Source organism: Austrofundulus limnaeus, unplaced genomic scaffold (genome assembly GCF_001266775.1).
Source record: "Austrofundulus limnaeus strain Quisiro unplaced genomic scaffold, Austrofundulus_limnaeus-1.0 Scaffold8, whole genome shotgun sequence".
Taxonomy (NCBI): domain Eukaryota; kingdom Metazoa; phylum Chordata; class Actinopteri; order Cyprinodontiformes; family Rivulidae; genus Austrofundulus; species Austrofundulus limnaeus.
Genome location: NW_013952410.1, coordinates 2316709 through 2323415, shown reverse-complemented (window position 1 = coordinate 2323415; position 6707 = coordinate 2316709). Strand labels below are relative to the sequence as shown.

Below are 6707 nucleotides of genomic sequence, written 5' to 3'. Positions count from 1 at the left end.
GGATTCAAATGATGTTCTGTAGGTTTGTTCAGCACATTCGACACATTGAGAACGTACAAGATGCTAATGTTCATTGTGTAAGTGGGTGCACTTGCTTTTTAAAGTACATATATTTACACTAAAGATGATGCAAAAAATGTATTTCTCTGATTTAAGTAAAACTAACAAATGTTTTGATCAGGGTAAAATTAGATGGTGGTTTGTTTTATTAAAAATAAATGTATTAATATTTGTAATAATTAATAATGGCATCCTGCAAGATTTGATTTTCTCATGACTCAATAATAAACTAACAATTTGTTTATCAACTTATACAATACATTTTTTTTTTACATTTTATTGTAATTAGTGTTGTTAATTGGTTTGAATGACATGCTTGTTGTTCTTGGACGATGAAACTGACGTTAAAGCTGCAGTATTGGCAGCTGCGAACTGGATGATAAATTTTCTTACAGATGTTCCGACATCCAATCAATCTTCTGAAACTGAGACGTCACCGAGGTTACAAACACATCACTTCCTGGGATCTCTGCATGATTTGAGATGCACGTCTCGCACAGTTCCAGTTGTTTGTGAGCTCTAAAAAAAGAAAAGTTGTACGGATGAAACTGAACTAAATGCAGTCTAAAAATATGCAAAGCTAAATGAAGGACGTACGGTGACAGACAGTGTTAAAATTACATCTGTTGCAGAATGTTGAGCTACGTATACAGCTGCTGACATGTMTAAGCTTGATTTTTTACATAGAAAGGAAAGTAATCAGACATGAACATATTCTTATATATTATCAAAATAAAAAACAGATGTGGCCATCAGAGACTGAGACCTAAAGAGGCCACTTTATAAATTACCTTTATTTTTTATTTGTTTTATTACGCTTTCTGTGATTTACGTTAGCATCCAGCAAGTAGACTTCGCATATTTTTAAAAGCACAAACATTTTTCTTTTAATATGTTTCTGTCKTGTTCTAATCTGTAAAGTCTTGACGTCATCCACTTCCCTTATACAGGAAATCAGATCGACCACTGAAGCAAACCACAGCAGAAAAGATTTTAAACAAGACAAAACAAAGATTTAAACTTTACAACAGACAGCTTTTCAAAAGGCTTGCTTGATACTTTTTGAAAATTAATTCTAGTTTTCCCAAACACTTTTTCTCTATTTAGACAATAAGGCCYGGTTAACCTACTTAATAAACAAGCAAACTGACTAACATGCGAAATATAAAATCTTTATAGCATTTTAAAAGCTTAAAAAGACTACTTCATAAAATACAGTGGAAGTCATTTCAACCTAAATAAACTGTGAGTGTTACCCTCAGTTTTGATGCCAAAATGTTATTAACGCAGCTATAAAAAAAATGAGCTGAATGAATGAATGCTTAAAGGTAAAACTCCTAACCAGCCAACTAATGTCGACGTTTGATGGATTTGTTCTTACATTTCTTGCCTGGTTGCATTTAAAAAGTCATTTACCTTTTTTCCTTTTTTTTTCTGATTGTGCATGCTGTCTTCTGCAACCTGACATGATTTGCGATGCACTCACAGGCAGCGAAATCTGTTTGATGTTCAGATTGTTCCAGGCTGTAAATTGTCACTGTCCTGATTAAACTTCATTTGGTCCCCGAACAAATTTCCAGCTGCCAGTGATGTTGGAGATCTCTCCGTTTGCTCTCAGTAAAAGATGACAATGTCAAGACGGAGTTTCCAGGAATCTTCGACGCTTTGATTCTCCCCAACTCTGGCATCAGCCCTTATGGGAACCATTATGTTAACAGCAGAAGACGGGGAGGACAGATGCATTCCTGTGTGTGAAACAACGCAGGGTGGAAAATAAAAAGTAAAGACTTGTCAGCTTGAATCATAATACATGGTTTAAATATCTAACAAACTGTAATATGTTTCTTATTAATTATAGTGAAGTATCACACTGTACTAGATGTTTTAACAAAATAGCAGCACAACAATGGGAAAAATTYGTCATATAAAAAAGGTCTGCATGATTTATATGAACAGATTTACTGCCCCCTGGTTCTATCCCTCTGTCAGCTGTAACATTGGACTTGACGTTTTCCTCTCCTTCTGCTCCTGAGTTTTAGTGATAAATCACATCCAGAAAAGTGTTTTTTGTAGACCTTTATTGATGTCAAAGTGAAATTAAACAAAAAGCCTTTGGCAATAAGATATCAACCCTTTTTATCATTTTGTTCTAATAGTCATTTGTGGGATATTCTGTCAAAACCAGCACATGAATTTTAGAGTTGAAGACATTAATGTGTTCTGTGATGTAGCAGGAATCAAAAACCTTCACTTAAAATTCCTCATTGAGTTTGTGTCAAAAGTCATTAAATTACATCAAGGTGTGGATGGAGGGAGGCAGAGCTGAAATCCAGTTTTGACCGGTGAACTTCGCACATTAAAATCTGACCTCTTTTACCCTTGAAGCCAAACAAAATCTGTGGATTTTAAGAAAGTTTCTTTAAGGCTTTTACGAGGCCAGACATCTGGAATTCCTTGAAGGAATAATAATAATTTGTGATGGGTTTAGGCAGTAGCAGATGCATTTATTTATGGCAACAATATTAAAGTTTTGGAACAAAAAGAATGATGCATGTGCATTAAATGCACCTGCCATTTCACATGTTAAATGTTAACCTAAAGACATTGCACAATATGTTAGCTTTTGAAATATGTTGGGGTTAACACTCAGCTCAAAATCTTAGCTCAATTTTTTGTCCAACTGACTGAGTTATAGCATTTTTGTATTGGCTCAGGTTGATCATATATGACTCCCATGAGGCCCACCAATGAGGCCCCCTAAGAATCTAAGAGCTTTAAAGGGGCTATATCATGTAAGATCAACTTTTTTGAGTTTTATATCATGTTATGATGATATCCTCTCATCAAAAACATGCCCAAAGTCTTACTTTGACTCATTCATGCATGTTTGAGAAATCCTGTGCTGTCCTGAGGCAGCCAGGCAGGGGAGCAAAAATGATCAGCTCCTCCTGCAGGCTCTCGGCTGCAACAAAGCAAACAACTGGTGAAACTGAAAGTGAAACTGAAACTATCTGCTGAGCTCCCAATACTACTTCTGATCGCAGCCCCTTTCAAATTCAAAATACCTTTTGAGGAAATGTATTTTCAGATRCCAAGTAAACTACACCGAGCTTGTATATCACAGCCGCTCCCCACCCCCCTCCCATATTTAAATGGGTGGGACAGAAGCGGAAGGAGGTTCTTAAAGAGACAGCGGCCAATTTCAAGGTGTTTAGAAATGGAAAGGATGAGAAGAATTTATTACATCCGCCAAGGGAGGAGGTAATGTATTCAGTTGCGTCTGTCCGTCTGTCTGTCTGTCTGTCTGTCTGTCTGTCTGTCTGTCTGTCTGTCTGTCTGTCTGTCTGTCGACGAAATTACTCAAAAACGAGTGGACAGATTGTCATGACATTTTTACCACATGTGGACATTGGCCAAAGGAACACACCGTTAAATTTTGGTGATATTCTGGATCACAATGCAGATACAGGAATTTTTCTTGTAATTTGAGCGAATCAGCCAGGCTACGCAAAGTGTCATTACGTCAGACGCATGTCTGTAGGAAACAGGAAGTAGAAATCGCAAACTCGCTGGGACAACACCTCCCAGGATGTTTACTATCAGGAACGTTGTGATTATTCTGTTATGAACTAGTTTTGGCGATGTTGCTGTCTGGAGACGTAGAAAAAGAAATGTGCTTCTTTTCACAATAAGGGAATAACTGAGAAGACACTGACAGCGGGGGGAGGGTCCTGCTYCAGCYGAGCCGTRCCRGTGTTACACYGGACYGGTACCAGACAGTGGGAACAGCTGATCAACCATGTGAGCTACCGCCTCCACATAAGAACTTTACTGTGTGATTGGTCACAAGTTCATGGGAGTGTTTGTTTGTGCTAAAAGCACTCAGATGCTCAGTCGATTGTACCAGGAAGCAGTTTAGAAAGATATTCAAACCACTAAAAACTCATAAAAGGGGATAAAACAGACGTTTTACATGGTGGAATCWGACTGATGAAAACTTTGGAGCTTAATCCRGSACCAGTTTGTGGATAWATAACGTCGGGTGAGTCTGACTTTTTTTTCTTTTTCTTTTTTTTACATTGAACTCCATTGGGAAGAAAGCCCATTCATTAATGTTCGCTACGTCAGAACTTATTTGGAAAATGTGTTTCCATCTCTCCTTTTGCACATTAACTCTATTGCAGGATGGGTGAAATTGGCCTTGGCGGAGGTTTGCACTCTCCGAGTGCTTCTAGTTTTCTATTTAAACATAAAAAACAGCATTTTAGTAACAACTAACGGTGACAAAGATATTTTATTATGGTACGGAACATAGATAGATAGATAGATAGATAGATAGATAGATAGATAGATAGATAGATAGATAGATAGATAGATAGATAGATAGATAGATNGATAGATAGATAGATAGATAGATAGATAGATAGATAGATAGATAGATAGATAGATAGATAGATAGATAGATAGATAGATAGATAGATAGATAATCTCACTTGAAATATTTTGCTAACAGACAGACAGGTATTTTGTGATAACTTGCCACCCTGAAAGTTGAAAGAAAACAGGGTAGAAATCAATCAGCTAAGGTTATGCCTAATTTTAGAAAAATAATATTTCTGAAAAGGTTTTAAATGCAAACCCTAAACAATCACTGCGTCTAACACTGATTATCTGCTGACAAATCTGAACCTATTGAGTTCATCAGTGAAGGTGTTTAGCATGAAAACGTGTGCGCCTAATGGATGTGGTGTAAAGTTTCAGGTTCGTGTGTCTGCAGAGGCTCGGCGGCCCTTAAAAGCCAGCACGAGCTAGTTATTCGCCACTGATCTGCTTCCCACCTGTAATTAATCTTACCGTGGGGTTTCTCTGGAAAGTAGCTGAAAATGTGACCGCTTCAGACGCAGGAAGGACAAAAGGTCTTGAACTAAATAGAAATAATGTGTGTTGATAATTTGTAGAGCTCAGAGGGGACAACTAGTTGATCTGCAGGGGTTGTACTTCACTTTAATGTTTGTTGCTTTGCAAAAATGCAGGATTTCCCTGCTATTTCATTCCCTTTAGAGCTGGGATGATTGATTTTTTTTAGGTAACCTGACAAATATTTTCACACCTCATGGTAGCTACACTGTCAACACATTATTAAAAAAGATTAATCGTGTTATATTTGATGGCATGCTTGTCAAAGAATGACACACTGTAAAAYAAGTTTGGTTTCATGACTTTTTGTTTGAGGAAAAGAAAAGCAACTAAAATGTAACTGAAACTTTTTAGCATACGGTTCTTGTCACATTCAGGAAGCAGGAAGTGTGTTTAACTCCACTTGGATGTTGCATGATATAGTGACATGAGGATTCAAATATAATAAGCTGTAAAATTTTTATTCCATGAGAGGAGTGTAAAAAAAACCTCTCTCTCAGCGTTAAGACTGAGTCTACAGCATATTATCCTTCATAAAGAAACACATGAAATGTTAATAGGTTTTAATGATTGATGCAGAGATAATTGGAATGTCAGAAATGAAGAAGTGTGGAAGAACAGAGGTGTTTGGGAGTGTAATGGTTGAGCTAGTGGCAGAGGTTCAATCAAATTATTGCCATTTCAGACTTGATTCATAAATGACTCCTCTTGATAACACAGGGTGATGAAAACYTGAGAAATCAGACTGATGTGGAATTATTTTCTCTTTCATTCTTTACCCCGAAGCAGCAACATAAAAAGTGAAAGATTGATGGATGGAGCTGCTATATCTCTGCTGTAACTCAGAGAAGTTGGGGATAGCAACTTTTTACTTAGGCCTAGGCAAGTTCAAAACTTAAGAGTTTATTTTACTAATAAGTCAAAAGTAATCAAAGAACATTTGTTGAAGACAAAGTAGTTCAAAAACTAGATCAGTTTCGAAAGCGTACAGMTACATTTATTAAAGCAAAGCATTGCCATGATCCTTTTCTTTGCTAAGAACTTATTTTTCATTTATATTATTTTGTACAAGCAGCATTGTGATTCTGCCATGACCACTGACCATGAACGTGGTTCCTTGCTCCCAGAGGGCCACTTCAAACAAGAATGTATAAATTAGGTCTCATTAGACTCAGCGGTGAGACAAACCTTAGTTCTCCTGCATCTTAATCAGTGTCACTGACTACAATAAACCAATCAGATGAAGCTAAACGGGTGATAAAAGCTCAACTTGTTCCAAGAACCTCATGTGTGAAGCTTTGGCCAGTACGCTGTGCAAGTTTGACAAATGTGAGCACTGAGCAGATGAAATAAATTGAAAACAAAACAAAAAGTCGTCTTTGAATTGGCTTCTTTTTTTTTTCTAAGCCTACCTCCCCCAGCTTTGAGCAGAAACTTCAGAAGGTGTGAGACATCATTAGCCTGTTTTTGTCAGATGGAGCYATCTTTAAAGTCCAAACGCACAAAATACAAAGCAATAAAGCAAACTTTAGATGGAAATATTTTAAAAATGAATAGAAAAATATGTATTTAGAGAGGTTTTTACTATAAAAATGATTTGTCGTGCTGCTTCTGGGTATGTTTGGCTCATTTGGTGACTTTTTTGTCTGACAAATAGACTTACATTTAACCAAAAAATAAGGATAGTAAAAAAATGGGAACCACTGGGGTTAAACTACATATATATATAT

General features: G+C 36.8%; 1 long non-coding RNA gene across 1 annotated transcript in view; it reads right to left on the bottom strand.

Moving 5' to 3' along the window:
• Positions 1–356: 356 nt before the first annotated feature.
• The window catches only part of LOC106511237 (uncharacterized), a 9130-nt gene continuing 2779 nt past the window's right edge, over positions 357–6707 (bottom strand). The window contains exons 2-3 of the long non-coding RNA XR_001309495.1: positions 1477–1805; positions 357–579 (exon numbers count right to left, since the gene is read on the bottom strand). This is a non-coding gene — a long non-coding RNA (uncharacterized LOC106511237). The remainder of the gene's footprint in view (positions 580–1476; positions 1806–6707) is intronic.